Source organism: Pagrus pagrus, assembly GCF_965226575.1.
Source record: "Pagrus pagrus genome assembly, chromosome: 15".
NCBI lineage: Eukaryota > Metazoa > Chordata > Actinopteri > Spariformes > Sparidae > Pagrus > Pagrus pagrus.
The window spans coordinates 29,105,499-29,120,476 of NC_140199.1; positions in this window are offsets into that span (position 1 = coordinate 29,105,499).

Consider the following 14,978-nt stretch of genomic DNA (forward strand, 5'->3'; position numbering starts at 1 on the left):
AGTGGTGCCCTGGTAGCTCACCTGGCAGAGTGTGCGCTGCATGTACAAAAGACTGAGTTCTCACCACAGTGGCCCGGGTTCGATTCAAACTGGCAGCCCTTTGCTGCATGTCTTCCCCTCTCTCTCCCCTCCCATTCCAGCAGATGATCCCAAAATCATCTGCCGTTCTAACGAAGGTGAGAAACACCTCCCAAAACATATAAATATTTTTAAATAACTGTAGAATGTCTACAGTAATGTTATGGGGAATTAATACATGGACTCTAAATTGAGCTTTAATTTGACAGATTCAGAGGGGGTTGGATTACTACACCACATAATCTGGTGAATACTGTCCTGTCTGTTGTTGCTGGGCAATTATCTTTATGAATATAAATCTGCTAGAAGACTGAATTAGATGAATAAGACATCACCCACCCCAAAGTTTACACACTCACTTGTAAAGAACATGAATATCATGGCAGTCTTGAGTTCCAATGATTTATACAGCTCTCATTTTCCCTTGGTGGAATGAGTGGAACACATTCTACTTTGTCACAAAAACATTCATGAAGTTTGGTTCAATAATGAATTTATTATACTGTAGGTCTTCTGAATATGTGACCAAATCTGCTGGATCAAAAATATACATACAGTAATTCTAATATTTGGTTCAATGTCTCTTGCCTATTTCCACCTCAGTTAGGTGCATAACCACTCCTCTTGACAGAATCACTGAAGTTCAACTAAATTTGTTGGCTTCCTGGCACAGGCTTGTTTCTTCAGCACAGTCCACATGTTCTCTATGGGGTTCAAGTCAGGACTTTGTGAAGACCATTCCAAAACCACAATTCTAGCCTGATTCAGCCATTCCTTTACCACTTTAGATGTGTGTTTGCGATCATTGTCCTGTTGGAACACCCAACTGCACCCAAGACCCAATCGTCCACTGATGATTTTAGGTTTTCCTGAAGAATTTGGAGATAATCCTCCTTCTTCATTATTCCATTTACTTTCTTTAGAGCAGCAGATCCACTGGCAGCAAAACCACCCCACCACATAATTCTACCATCACCATGCTTGACAGTTGGTATGGTGTTCTTGGGGTAAAAGGCCTCACCTTCTCTCCTCCAAACATATTGCTGCTCATTGTGGCCAAACAACTCATTTTTTGTCTCATCTTACCACAGAGTTTTCCTCCAGAAGGTTTTTTTCTTTGTCCATGTGATCAGCAGCAAACTTCAGTCGAGCTTTAAGGTGGCATGTCTGGAGCAAGGGCTTCTTTCTTGCATGGTAGACTCTCAGTTCATGTTGATGTAAAACACACCCGACTGTGGACACTGACACCTGTCTTCCAGCCGCTTCCAATTCATTGCACACTTGCTGTTTGGTGGTTTTTGGTTACCTCTTGACCATCCTGACCAGTTTTCTCTCAGCAGCAGGTGATAGTTTGTGTTTTCTTCTTGATCGTGGCAGTGACACAACTGTGCCATGCACTTTATACTTACAAACAGTTGTTTGTGCAGTTGCTCTTGGGACCTGTAACTGCTTTGAAGTGGCTCCAAGTGACTTTCCTGACTTGTTCAAATCAATAATGTGCTCTTTCAGATCAATGCTGAGCTCCTTAGACTTCCCCATTGTAGTGTTTGTGGCTGAGTCAAGTGGGTGTATCAAACAAGCCCTATTAAAATGAGCCCAGAAAAGTCATCTGCTGTTATTAATCAGAATCACTCAGAAGAAGTGGAGGGCCTTCCACACCAAGAGGAACTATAACAATAATTATACACCGATCAGTCACAACATTAAAACCACTGGCAGGTGATGTGAGTAACATTGATCATCTCGATACAATGCAGTGTTCTGCTGGGAAACCCTGGGTTCTGGCATTCATGTGGATGCCACTTGACACACATGCATCCATCCAAACACTGATGTACACCACGTAAACAACCTCCCACCAATGGCACTACCCAAGGAATGTGACAATGAGCTAAAGGTGTTGACCAGGCCTCCAAATCCCCCAGATCCCAATCTGATCAAGCATCGCTGAGATGTGCAGGAACAAGGGGAACCTGCACAATACAAAGCAGGTGGTTTTAATGTTGTGGCTGATCGGAGTATATAGATTTGTTTAAAAACCTTTCTAACTAACTTGGTGCCACAGAACATTATCGTTCATCGGTGTCAACATTATTGTTATACTTGTGGTTATAGTTATAGTTCATTGTGTGGACAGCACTCTGGGCTCTTTGTCCACATTAACTGTACTACATAAGAAACTGTCCATTAAGAAAACTCACAAGGAAGCACTAATATGTGGACAAGCCATGGAATACCAACAGGACTGAGAATGCATGTCAAAAGAAAAATATATAAGAGATTTTTAAGATGTAGATGAAAGGAAGCAGCGAACAAACAAAGTCTGGGCCAGATCTAGCCCAGCAGAATAGAAAAGAACTGTGACCCATATTTGCGCCAATTCTGGTTCAGTTGGTTCCCTCCCGACCGACAAGTGGCCATGGTATGGCCTGCTTTTAGCTCAGATTCGGCAAACAGGAGTGGACCGCCCAAAAACACAGACACAACCAGATAATATTTGATTTGAGTTTTCCATGCGGAAATCTCTGTCAGAAAATCTTTAACACTGCTGTGATTAGTTGGACACACAAGTCAAAATTGGACCTTCCTCTGGAATATTTAACATGCAAAAATGAGGTGATGGGCCTCAGTGGTGATTTAGATCTATCTCAGTGGTTCAACTGTTAATTGAAGGACTGATTAAATAAGCAATGCATTATAATTGCAGTATTCAATAAACAGCATCCAATTCTATATCATAACTATGAATTATAACCATATTCATTTATATTGCCAAGATCAAAATTTATGAAAAGTGCTTATCAATACATGTACAAAAAATAATCCTATTCCCTGCAAGTGTCCAAATGTCCTACTCACAATACACGAACATACTGGATCATATACATCTGACTCGATGCACATTTGTTAACTTCTGTGTGATCTGTGTTGTGTTCTGCGGCTGTGCTGATGGAAGAAAGGGCCCAGACCACAAACTGCTACTGGTTGCTCTTTTAATGGGATCTGTACAAATCAAAAGAAAATAGAAATGCTCTGTAACATGCAGTCTCTTCCACACACACGGGTCATCAATCCCCTCCTCTCAGTAAGCATAGGGCAGACTGCATATTGATTTACAATTTGCATAATACAAGACTAATATTTTATATTAACAGCAATAGTGATTTTTAAATAACTTGAAAATAAATGAAAAAGTGTATACATGCTCAATACATTTGATTGCAGATGAAGCATGCTACAGTAAATACAACCAGTACAAATACTTAAATAATGAACATGCAAAATTACATACCTGTACAAGTCATAAGAAAATAGAAATGCTCTGTAACATGCTGTCTCTTCCACACACATGGGTCATCAATCCCGTTATCAGAAACACACAGGAAGCCCTGTATTACTAGGAAAACATGTGTCCACTATAAAATGCAAAAGTTGATTTACAAAGTTCATATTGGAGCCAATGACACAACTGCATGTTCACAATCTTAAGACTAACATTATAATTGCATACTGCTACGTTTGCATTGTTTACAAAACAAAATGAATGTTTGACTATGACCAGAGAAATAATCCATACCTCCTCTGGTCAAATAGTGCAGAGTGAGATTGGTGCAGCATTGATGTCAAGAAAACAGCAACCTCTTAAAGTGACAGTACAGGCTGAAGTGGCAAAAAAAAAAAACAGTTTAGAGTTTTTCCTTTAACCCATTATGTTCTATTTCCTTTGTGTTTGTACCACCTGGAGAATGCGGGTGATGCAGTGTCAGACTCACAGTTTGTGTCCAAAAACATCCAATGAAAGTTTGACTGTTCACTGTTGCCGGTACTTTACTGTAAATTAAATAAATTACTAAATAAAATGCAAGAGGTTTAAAGTCCATTCAGGTCAAGGCAGGTTTCACAGGCCCAGACACCATGCACAGCAAGCTCACAGACTGAGGTCAATGACGGTATCTGCTGGCCATCATGCTCAACCAGCAGCCATTTAAAAGGTGGCACCATCACCACCTGTAGAGTGTGCACACTCAAAAAAAAAAATGCCACAAAAATAGAACAAATACAGTGGTGCTTAAAAGTTTGTGAACCTTTTAGAATGTTCTATATTTCTGCATAAATATTACCTAAAACATCAGATTTTCACACAAGTACTAAAAGCAGATAAAGAGAGCCCAATTAAACAAATGAGACAAAAATATTATACTTGGTCATTTATTTATTGAGAAAAATTCAATCCAATATTACATATCTGGGAGTGGCAAATGTATGTGAACCTTCAGTATCTGGTGTGACCCCCTTGTGCAGCAATAACTGCAACTAAATGTTTCTGGTTACTGTTTTTAGTTTATTTTATTTTTTAAATTTCATTTATACAAGTTTTTAATACAACAACATTAAGACAAGCAAATACAAGGAACGCAATAAGACAATAAACCAAACAGCAAAAACAAAAACAAAAAACAAACAAACAAAAACGGCCAGCACTCGTTCAATACAAAAAGAAGAAAATGTACAACTGCACATGTCAATTCATTTAACAAGATACCCCAGTGTCCACTCATAAAAAAAGATAAAGAATAAATAAAAATATTTTTTAAAAAGGGGTCAGGAATGAAGACCAGGAGCCCGGGGGCAAAGGGGATCAAGGCAGGTCCGCTGTAATTAGGATATCAAAGTCCCAGGTGTAGATAGAAAATAAGAACAGTGCAATGCGCCACAGTTACATACAAAAAAAAGCAAACAGAGAAAAAATAAATAAATAAATAAAGCACAATCAATTCCTGGCTTGTGGTCTTTCCCTCCTGATATGTTCAATGAAAGGGCCTCAGATCTTGGTGTGGGAGCTAGACAGAGTATATCGTATTTCCTCTAGATGTAGACAAGAAAACCATGTCATTTAGCCATTTTTTGAAGCAGGGAGGGGAGATTGACTTTCATTCTCTTAAGAACTAGTGAGTCATTAGAACAGCCCAATATCACTAAGAGACAGTCAGGAGCCAGTTGTCTGTTATATACAACACTGTATAAATGAAAGCTGTCAACCCAAAAACTTGTGAGCTTAGAGCAGGACCAGAAAAGATGTCCGAGAGTCCTTTCAGCTGATTTACATTTATCACAAGTGGTAGAGACAGAAGGAAAGATTCTATTCAGTTAAGTCTTAGAAAAGTGCAATCGGTGAATGACTTTAAACTGAAAGAGCTGAAGTCTAGCATCAATAGAGCATGCTTTTATCCTATTTATCCCTTTCTCCCATAACTCATCTGAGATTATTTCAGCAGTGTCCTTGATCCACGAGAGAGGGGGTTGCCATGGAATAGAGGTTAACAAACTGGGACATCAGGTGTTTGGAGGTGGGAGCTTTGTTCATGCTATCATAAAAAGGATGTTGTATTGCGATCGTATCAAGGCGAGAAAAAAATTGGTTAACAACATTTCTAATTTGCAAATAACGAAAAAATTGACCAGAAGGAAGATTGAACTTCGTCTGAAGCTGGACAAAAGAAGCAAAGTGATTATCAATGTAGAGATCCTTGATGGTGGATAACCCCTTATCTGACCGTGCTTAAAAACTGCATCCATCAGTCCTGGCTTAAAACAGGGGTTCTGGCATATCGGAGCAGTTCTTTTGGCTCTGATATGCAGTTCTGGGAGACAGGGAATGACGAAAGACAGGGAAATCTAGGCCACCCTCCTCAGTGGGCTTCTGTAAGTGTGCCTTAGAAATACGGGGGGGCTAACGTGTCTAACATCTTGAAAAAGGATAATGTAAGACAAATGGGCACATTCTGAAAAAGATAAGTAAATTTAGGGAGCACTACCATTTTAATGATGTTAACTCGGCCTATTAACGAAAGTGGAAGAAGTTTCCAATTATCTGTCATGCGCTTAAAGGTATAGTTGGTAATCCTGTTCAGAAACACTTTTTGTTATACTGGGTGAAATGGTCTTCCCACCCTGAGAGTAGTCCATACATAATGTGTTCAGAAAAAGGAACAAAATAAATCAGACCTCTGTGGCAGCTGCAGGCCTGTAAAAACTCTGACCAATCCCTCCCTCTCGGTCCGAGTTGAAAGAACCAATCAGATGCCTTCATGTCTCGTCCTGCCTGCACCCCCCTCTGTCCCCCCCTCCTCCCTGCGCGCACTCATCACGTGTCACTGTTGCCGGATATATTCGGCACACTGCATATGGAGTTAGCAGGAGATCCACACTCCAGGTCAGAAGGTGGCGGTAATGCACACCTAAAAGTTGTTTGCCAACAGCCATAAAACAACAGAAGAAGAACAAGAACCAGAGTTAGCAAGAGAGAACAATGGCAGAGGAAATGCAGCCAAAAGTAGGAGTAGTTTCTGGGGATGTCAATCCCCAAATTACGAAGCCCCGTAAGGGACATGGGGGCGAAAACAAATTGATGGGTGAAAAAAAAAAAAAAAGAGGTACTTTTGCGAGATCTCGCAAAAATGTTTTAATTTAGGTCAATGCATTTCCTGGTCAGGGAAACCGAAAACAAACCAAACAAATACAGAAATGGAGTGTGCACACCCATGGGAGAGGTTTATAGAGTTTTATTTTGAGATTGGCCTCAAATATAAAGACATTAAATCAGTGCTTGGCAGTAGACACAGTTTTCTCATAAGTGAGCGACATTTGAGGAGACTACTTAACGCAAGGGGACTCTTTCGTTGCAAAGCGTACTCTGACCTTGTATTAGTCACTATCCCAGGCTCTGTGTCGTTACGTCAATTTATTGAATGAATTTTATGCCCACCTTGTTTCTTTGCATATGCATAATGTCTTCTTTTGGGACCTCTCTTGACCGCAGGAAATGCTCCAAATCCTCCTCCATGACTCATACTTTTTGCTGATTCCCAAATGGCCAAGCGACAGCAAGCGACCAGCAAGGTGTTACAGCTTTTGCAGGATCTCGGACATCTTTTTTTTTTTTCACCCAACAATGCCAATATATTTGTTTAACTGGTTCGTCAGGACTTTTGCAATGAATTTTTGGTCGAAGTTGAGCAGACTTAAGGGTCGATAGGATGCAAAATTAGTTTCGTCTCTGTCTTTCTTCAGGAGGACACAAATGTGAGCATCATACAAAGTATGAGGGAAAGTACCATTTTTCACCAAGCAATTAACTATCCGGAGCAAAAGAGGGGCTATAATGATTCTTGTAAAATTCAATTCCAAAACCGTCAGGGCCGCACGCTTTGCCGTTAGGAAAAGAACAGATGGCGATTTTGATCTCCTCCAGCCTAACCCTAGAGTCCAGTTCTTGTCTCACGGGCTCCATAAGGACAGGAATATCTAGTGTATGGAGAAAAATAGCAATATCTCAATCGGTGGCAGTAGATTTAGAGGCATATAGCTGACTATAAAAACTAAAAAAATCTATCATTAATCTGCTTGTGGTCTGTTAATAGCTGTCCAGTGGGCGAAGAGATTTTATGTATTGCCTTGTCAGCTCCCTTCAGCTGCCTGGCAAGCAATTTATCGGCCTTATCACCTAACTCAAAATGCTTCTGCTTTAATTTGCGAATATAGTTCCCGACCTCCTCGCCAAGAGTACCACTGTACTCATATTTTACTTTCAAAATGGAACTAAAGGTGTCTTCAGAACCTGTGATTCAGTAAGAGTCCTCCAACTCTAATATCTCAGTCTCAATGTCTGTTAAACACTTGAGCCTGGCCCTTTTACGAGACGACTGGTACGAGATGATGTGAGTGTTATAACAACTTTAAAGGACTTCCACAGAGTAGAGTCTGACACGAAGCCATTGTCATTTGTGTGCAGAAAATCAGCAATCTTGGCTGAGATGTAGCTACTAAAAGGAACCTCTGAATATAGAGAAGGAATATTGAGTTTCCAATTATAATGAGGAGCATGAAGATTGAAGTCAATCTCCATTGAAGGGGGGCATGGTCGGAGATTAAAATACTGTGGTACGTAGAGCTTATTACGTTCGAAATTAGTGTTCCCAATAACTGTTGATTAGTCCTGCACATCGGCTTTGAGGAATTCTAGCCCACTCCTCCATACAGAAAAGCTTCAACTCTGGGATGTTGGTGGGTTTCCTCACATGAACTGCTCGCTTCAGGTCCTTCCACAACATTACGATTGGATTAAGGTCAGGACTTTGACTTGGCCATTCCAAAACATTAACTTTATTCTTCTTTAACCATTCTTTGGTAGAACGACTTGTGTGCTTAGGGTCGTTGTCTTGCTGCATGACGCACAGTCTCTTGAGATTCAGTGCACAGACAGATGTCCTGACATTTTACTTGAGAATTTGCTGGTATAATTCAGAATTCATTGTTCCATCAATGATGGCAAGCTGTCCTGGCCCAGATGCAGCAAAACAGGCCCAAACCATGATACTACCACCATCATGTTTCACAGATGGGATAAGATTCTTATGCTGAGAATGCAGTGTTTTCCTTTCTCCTAACATAACACTTCTCATTTCAACCAAAATGTTCTATTTTGGTCTCATCCGTCCACAAAACATTTTTCCAACAGCCTCCTGGCTTGTCCATGTGACCTTTAGCAAACTGCAGACTGGCAGCAATGTTCTTTTTGGAGAGCAGTGGCTTTCTGCTTGCAACCCTGCCATGCACGCCATTGTTGTTCATTGTTCTCCTGACGGTGGACTCGCCACCACTAGCCAATGTGAGAGAGACCTTTAGTTGCTTAGAAGTTACCCTGGGGTCCTCGCCGATGATTATATGTCTTGCTCTTGGAGTAATCTTTGTTGGTCTACCACTCCTGGGGAGGGTAACAATGGTCTTGAATATCCCTTCATTTGTACACAATCTGTCTGACTGTGGATTGGTGGAGTCCAAACTCTTTAGAGATGGTTTTGTAACCTTTTCCGGCCTGATGAGCATCAACAACTCTTTTTCTGAGGTCCTCAGAAATCTCCTTTGTTTGTGCCATGATACACTTGTCACACCCGTGAGGGCAGCTAGACCTTTAGATTTCTTCAGAAACTCTACTGGGGAGATTTTACCAACTCAAAACAACACACAGACGCCCGTTGCAGGGAACAAGTTACATTTTTAAAAAGAATAAATAAATGGTAAAAACAGTAAAAATGTAATATAAAACGAAATGGTAAAATAAGATAAAAAGAAAACCAGTCCAAGGTGTGTCCACAATGTCCCAGGGTCCATTATGCAAGGTGCCTAAAAGTCCAATGTGTGGTGTGGTTGCTACTCCTGGAGGCCTGGCGTCCACCGCCACGTGTGACGTCTGGCTCTAACAGGTACAGGGGGGAAAGAAGAGGGAGAACCCAAATCAGCAGACCCTTCAGTTCTCACCCATCCGTCTTCAGAAGCGTTTACAGAATGAACTAATCTGATCTACTTTAGGTGGCCAGCTAGTGAAACCAAAAATATACTAGAAACATTAAATCACAATGAGATTATACACACTAAACAAATCGAGCAAAAAATCAAAGGAAAATCATCACACAAACTTAAGGCAAATTAATGGGAAAATCACAAATAAAATACAACAAAGTAACCATGCAAATAACTAGCGGCCCTCCCCTTTAAATTGCAGTTCGGTAGGAAAACTCTGACGCAATTGGTAGTTCAGCGAGCTAGACATAACCAGCGGTAGAATGTAGAATGAGTGAAGAGGGAGACTTAACTGAAGGAGGGGTGAAGCGTGCATTCACCCCTCCGCTTTCCCACGTAGCGTGTCTCCCTCACCTGTATAAATAACTGCAGTTTAAGCCCCCCCAATCAGTTAAATGATTTTATGAAGACGTGCAATATTTCTGAAAAATACCAATCTGGTTTTTGGATGATTCATAGCACAGTAGTAGTAAGCAACCTTAGGTCCCACATGGACCTGAAGAAACCTTCAGTATTGGTGCTGCTTGACTCAACTGTAGCCTTTGATACAGTAGATCACTTGGTTCTTTTAGGTAGACTTCACAGCCTGATAGGTTTCTCTGGCACAGTTTTGGACTGGTTCAAATCCTATCTTGCTGATCAAGAATTTGCTGTAAGCATACATGAATGTTCATCCAAGAGCTATTGAATACATGAATTGTGGCATTTCTCAGGGTTCAATTTTAGGTCCTACACTTTAATCTCAACATGCTGCTACTTGGAAACATCAAGAGGCACGGCATAGATTTCCATAACTATGCCGATTACAGTTTTACATTGCTGGTTCTCCCGACGACTTGGGACCAAAAGATTCCCTTTTTAACTGTTTTAGAATTTTCTACACATCAGAAAAAACTGAAATCTTGGTCATTGGTACTGAAGGCCAGAGGGCTAAACTCAATGTGAAGCTGCAAACACTGGCATTAAACCCCTCCACAGGTCAAAAACTTTGATTCAGATCTGAGCTTTGTGTGCTGTGGCATTGCAGGCATCTCCTTGGGCCAGGGCTGACTTGTGGCATAGGCAGTATACGTAAATGCTATGGGGTGCCATCCAATCATGGTGTGCCACAAATGAGAAACATTTACTTTTTTTAACCAATACTATTTTAATAATTTCTAAAACTTGTCAAGAAAAGGCCACAACATAACTACGTAACCTATTAAATGAGCCCGATTTTCTAAGTTTCCTGCAGCATCAAATGGCGCATCACTTCTCTTAATTAGACTTATCAGCAGCGTCAACACGCTGGAGTTACCCGTGACTGAAATGTGACATGAACAGCTGATCAACAATCATGTCAAGACAACCAGATCCCTCTGTTGTGCAGTGAAGAAAAAGCAGAAAAACAGAAAAGAGGGGAGGTAATGTGATGAACTGCACAGTAGTCTGTTGGAGCAGAGTGTGACTACTGTAGCTTACTTGGAAGATAGTAACGTTAATGCCAATTACTCCCACCTCATTTTCATTAGAGCATGTTGTATAGACTATTCAGGTGTTAATAACCCACTAAATAATTTTGAGAAATACCATTTTGTGTTGCGTGATGCACAAACCATCCACTGTCTGCCTCATGAAACCAGGCACTTTTGACATCTCAGCCGAGTTAGCTAACATTAGCCCTGCTTGTAATAGTCAATTCAAATGCTCTCCCTCCATCCCGTTTTGTAATTCGTTTCAAGCCTTTGAATTTTTATAAGTCAAAGCAAACAGCACGCATGATGTGACACACGTGTTCTGAATGAATGCTGTTATACTTGGCGCTGACAGCTCCGCTCTTAAGATGCTCCCATTCTAGGCTGCAGATGACCAGCGACCCGTAGCTTTCAGAGTGGCTGCCAGAACCAAAAGAACATCACCAATGTGGAAGGAGTGAGGTATACAGCTGAGGAGGGGCCGCATTGTTTGTGGCGAGGGGCACGCTGCGATTGGTTTAGGGAAATAGAAAAAGGACACAGGCTCGTTACTGAATGAGTAGAGACGTGAGTTTTAAAGCAAAAAAAAAAAGGTTTTATTTTAAACAATAATCAAGATAGACAAGGGTTGTAACTGCTGAGGGGGAAAAAGGGTTAGTGAGCAAATGAAACTCTTAAAAATCAGGAAAGTGTATGAAATTATTTTATTAAATTTTTTTTTTAAAAATGCCTCAATATGAAATATTAAGAATCAGTGTACTTTTATTAAAATTCAGCCCAACCACAACTATAAAAAAGGAAAACTAAGCTGAGGCCATATGTGGAGCAGCAGACTACACAGAGGCAGTGTCAGGGGTGCTAGAACTCACCTTCAGTGCAGCACAGCAATCCTCACAGCAAATGGTGCAGTCAAGAGTGTATACCCATGTGTTTACTCGCATACAAAAAGTGAAGGGGACCTCACCACGGGTGCCTAGCCTCCCAGCAATATGGCACTCTGCTTAGGAAAATAACTAAACAAATGGTCAGAAAAAACAAGTAGATCAAATAAACAAGGTAGCAAACAAGAAAGTAAAGTAAGGTAACCCAGTTGGTTTAAAACACAAAACTAAAGGCAAAACTGTGGGCAAAACAGCAGTGTTATTTTGCAGGTGAACCTGAAAAAGGGGAACTAAAATTAGCTTGGCTCACTGCAAGTTAAAATACATTTTAAAACTAAGCCTACTCACCACTCATGCACCAGACAAACACAGAAAATGCTCTGATAAGGGGCAAACAGGGATCCCTCACATGGACAGCCACAGGAAGCAGAGGCAGAACAATGGCACACAGGTGCCTTATAGCTTGGCCCTGATTAGGGAATTTGTTGGGGGAGGAGTTGAGTCAAGGCTGCATTCACCAGCACTTCACCTTGCTCTTTACTGGGGGAGTATACCCCACCACATTTTGCAGGGGGAGTCAGAGGCAGGTTGTGAACCAAGACCTTGACGTGGCTTTTCCTTTGTCTGTCGTGAAGCGTTCATCTTGCTTTGCACATGGGTGCCTCAGCAGGTACCAGGTCATGGAAGATATGACAGCAATTCATATTTTAAATGTTTAAGGTGGATGTAATTCATGTGAGAATCTGCAATGATATTAGCAATGTTAAGATCATGCATAGGATTGAAAGAGTCTTAGCTTGTTGTGTATTCTTGGTAGCCGAGGAACCCTTAAACACAGCTTCCTGTAATAAAACTGCATAAAACCCAAACACCCCTGTCGAAGGTGAGACACCAGTTTCTGGACTAAAGATAATGAGAAGGGAAGGTGCTTATCATTTCTTGGTTGCTCTTTAAGGCCGTTGACTAGGTGGATGGAGGTGTTCCAGAGCAGGCTACATCCTGAAGGATCTGTGCATCTTAAAGTAAATAATAAATTAATAAATGTATTAATATAAAATATCATTAATATAAAATTAATAAAACTGAATACCTGCTACACATTTTGAAGGAAGATTGCATTTTCCAGGATTTAAACAGTGAACAATAAAAGCAATAATCGATAAAAGCGATTATTGATCAACCCCTAGTTACAGCATATAGGCACACATACATGTAAATATGATTTACTTTACTACTTTTGATAGGACCACTTGAGCACATTTATTGCCAGAACTAGTTTTGGTACTAAGAACATTTAATATCAGATAAGACTCAAGTACTATTCACATGGGTGACTTTCACCATATATTCATTTATTTTTTATTCATTGATGTTTTTACTATGACTTTGGGGAGACTACCTTATACAACACTGCTCATTAGGTTAAGGTGGCCTTATAAAAACAGTTTGGGATGCTTTCTTTAAGGACAACTGAGACTTCTCCAGTCAACAAATTGACAGTCTGGGGTCTCATTTTTAAAAACAGTGTACACACAAAATGGGGCCTGAAAAAGGCCCACGCAAAAGTTATGAGCTACAAACACAAACTTGAGGCGAGAATGTGCGCACCTGTGAGCAACTCTGACCTATGTGTACAAACATTTAGAAAGCAGGGGGAACCAGCGATGCAGATGCAAACAAAACCAAACTGTAAAATGAAGCCTCTCACACATTTAATTCCACTTAATATAAAACATTAATCATATATCCACAATTATGATGAACATTCAAACCAGCCGTGTTATGTGTACTTTTGTTTTTCTTGAGCCATATTTATTCCATAAACCCCCTTTCAATTGTAAGAGCTATAAGCTATAAGCTATAAGCCAAATCTCAAATAAAAGTCCACCAGATATTTCATCAAGGCTGTTGCACCATCATGTTACCCCCGGAGCGGAACAGAGAGGGCCAGACTGTGCTGACGCTCATGGTCAGTTGTGGAGCTCCACAGTTGTTTAAATGCAGGATGTGTCAGGTGGAAGGATTCAGAAAAGTCTGGCCTAGCTTCCCCCAATATTAAGCGTGAATATAGTCTTATACATCAGAGAGCATTAAAGAATTGTGGAATAGAGTGAACATGCTTTAATAATATCGTCTAATACTGTGGATATACCACTAATTACCACTCACACTTCTCCTGTCAGCTCGCCCGGAACATCGTCACCACCTGTGAGGTTGTAATTCCTTATAGGCATGGTTCGAATTACGGGGGTGATCTGACCCCCCGTAATTAAGACCTGGACCCTCCCCAAAAGAGGTAAAAACAACAGGTTGGGGGGGAGCTAAAACATGTATCCTTCTTACCTGTAATTGCAAACATTACAATAAATTTCCAATATTCATGCCTAGAAGAATCTTTTAATATGATTTCAGACACCCCTAAAGTGAACCGTAACATTTCTTAATCTTACGTCAGGTGAATGTCTTATCTGTCTACATCACTCCCATCAGTTGCTGGCCTGCGTTCAAGGGCATTGCGCAAAACACTGTAGTGTAATGTAAGTAGCTATCTAGCTAGATTTAATACACTTTATTTTCATACCATCATAATTTCTGTATAACATTGTGTCAAGTGTCTACGGATGAATACTAACATGTGTCTATGGCCTAGCATTTCAATATAAAACGTCATCTAATGTTAGCTAACACTGGTACAGGAGGATTAGAGATATGTTTTGACATCAGTATAGGCAGTAGTGGAAGAAGTCCTCAGATCCTTTACTAAGTAAAAGTATGGACAAAGAAGTGGATCACGACAGTACTGGCATATTTAAGTACAACTGTAAAATAAAATAAAGTAATATTGATCATAAATTGGGCCTGAAAATACTTTTTTGCCATAAGCTAACATTGTGAAAGAAGTCTGTAAAACCGTGGATAATTGTTTTTTAGCCTCACAACCCCTGCAAAATGACTCGTTTTACTGTGAGAATTTGAGCCATTCGGTCCCAAAAAATTTGGAAAGTCTAGAAGAGCTAAATTATTTTTATTAATTATTATTAAATTATTTTATCCCCATTCAGGTTAGCTGGGAACTAAACCAGAAGATAGCTGGCTCGGTCCCTGGATCTATCTATACTGAGTAAAAATGTACAAGGCTTATTACTGAAATCGACATAAATTTGATTGCCAGCCTGGTTCGAGACAATTTAATCGCCCATCTCTA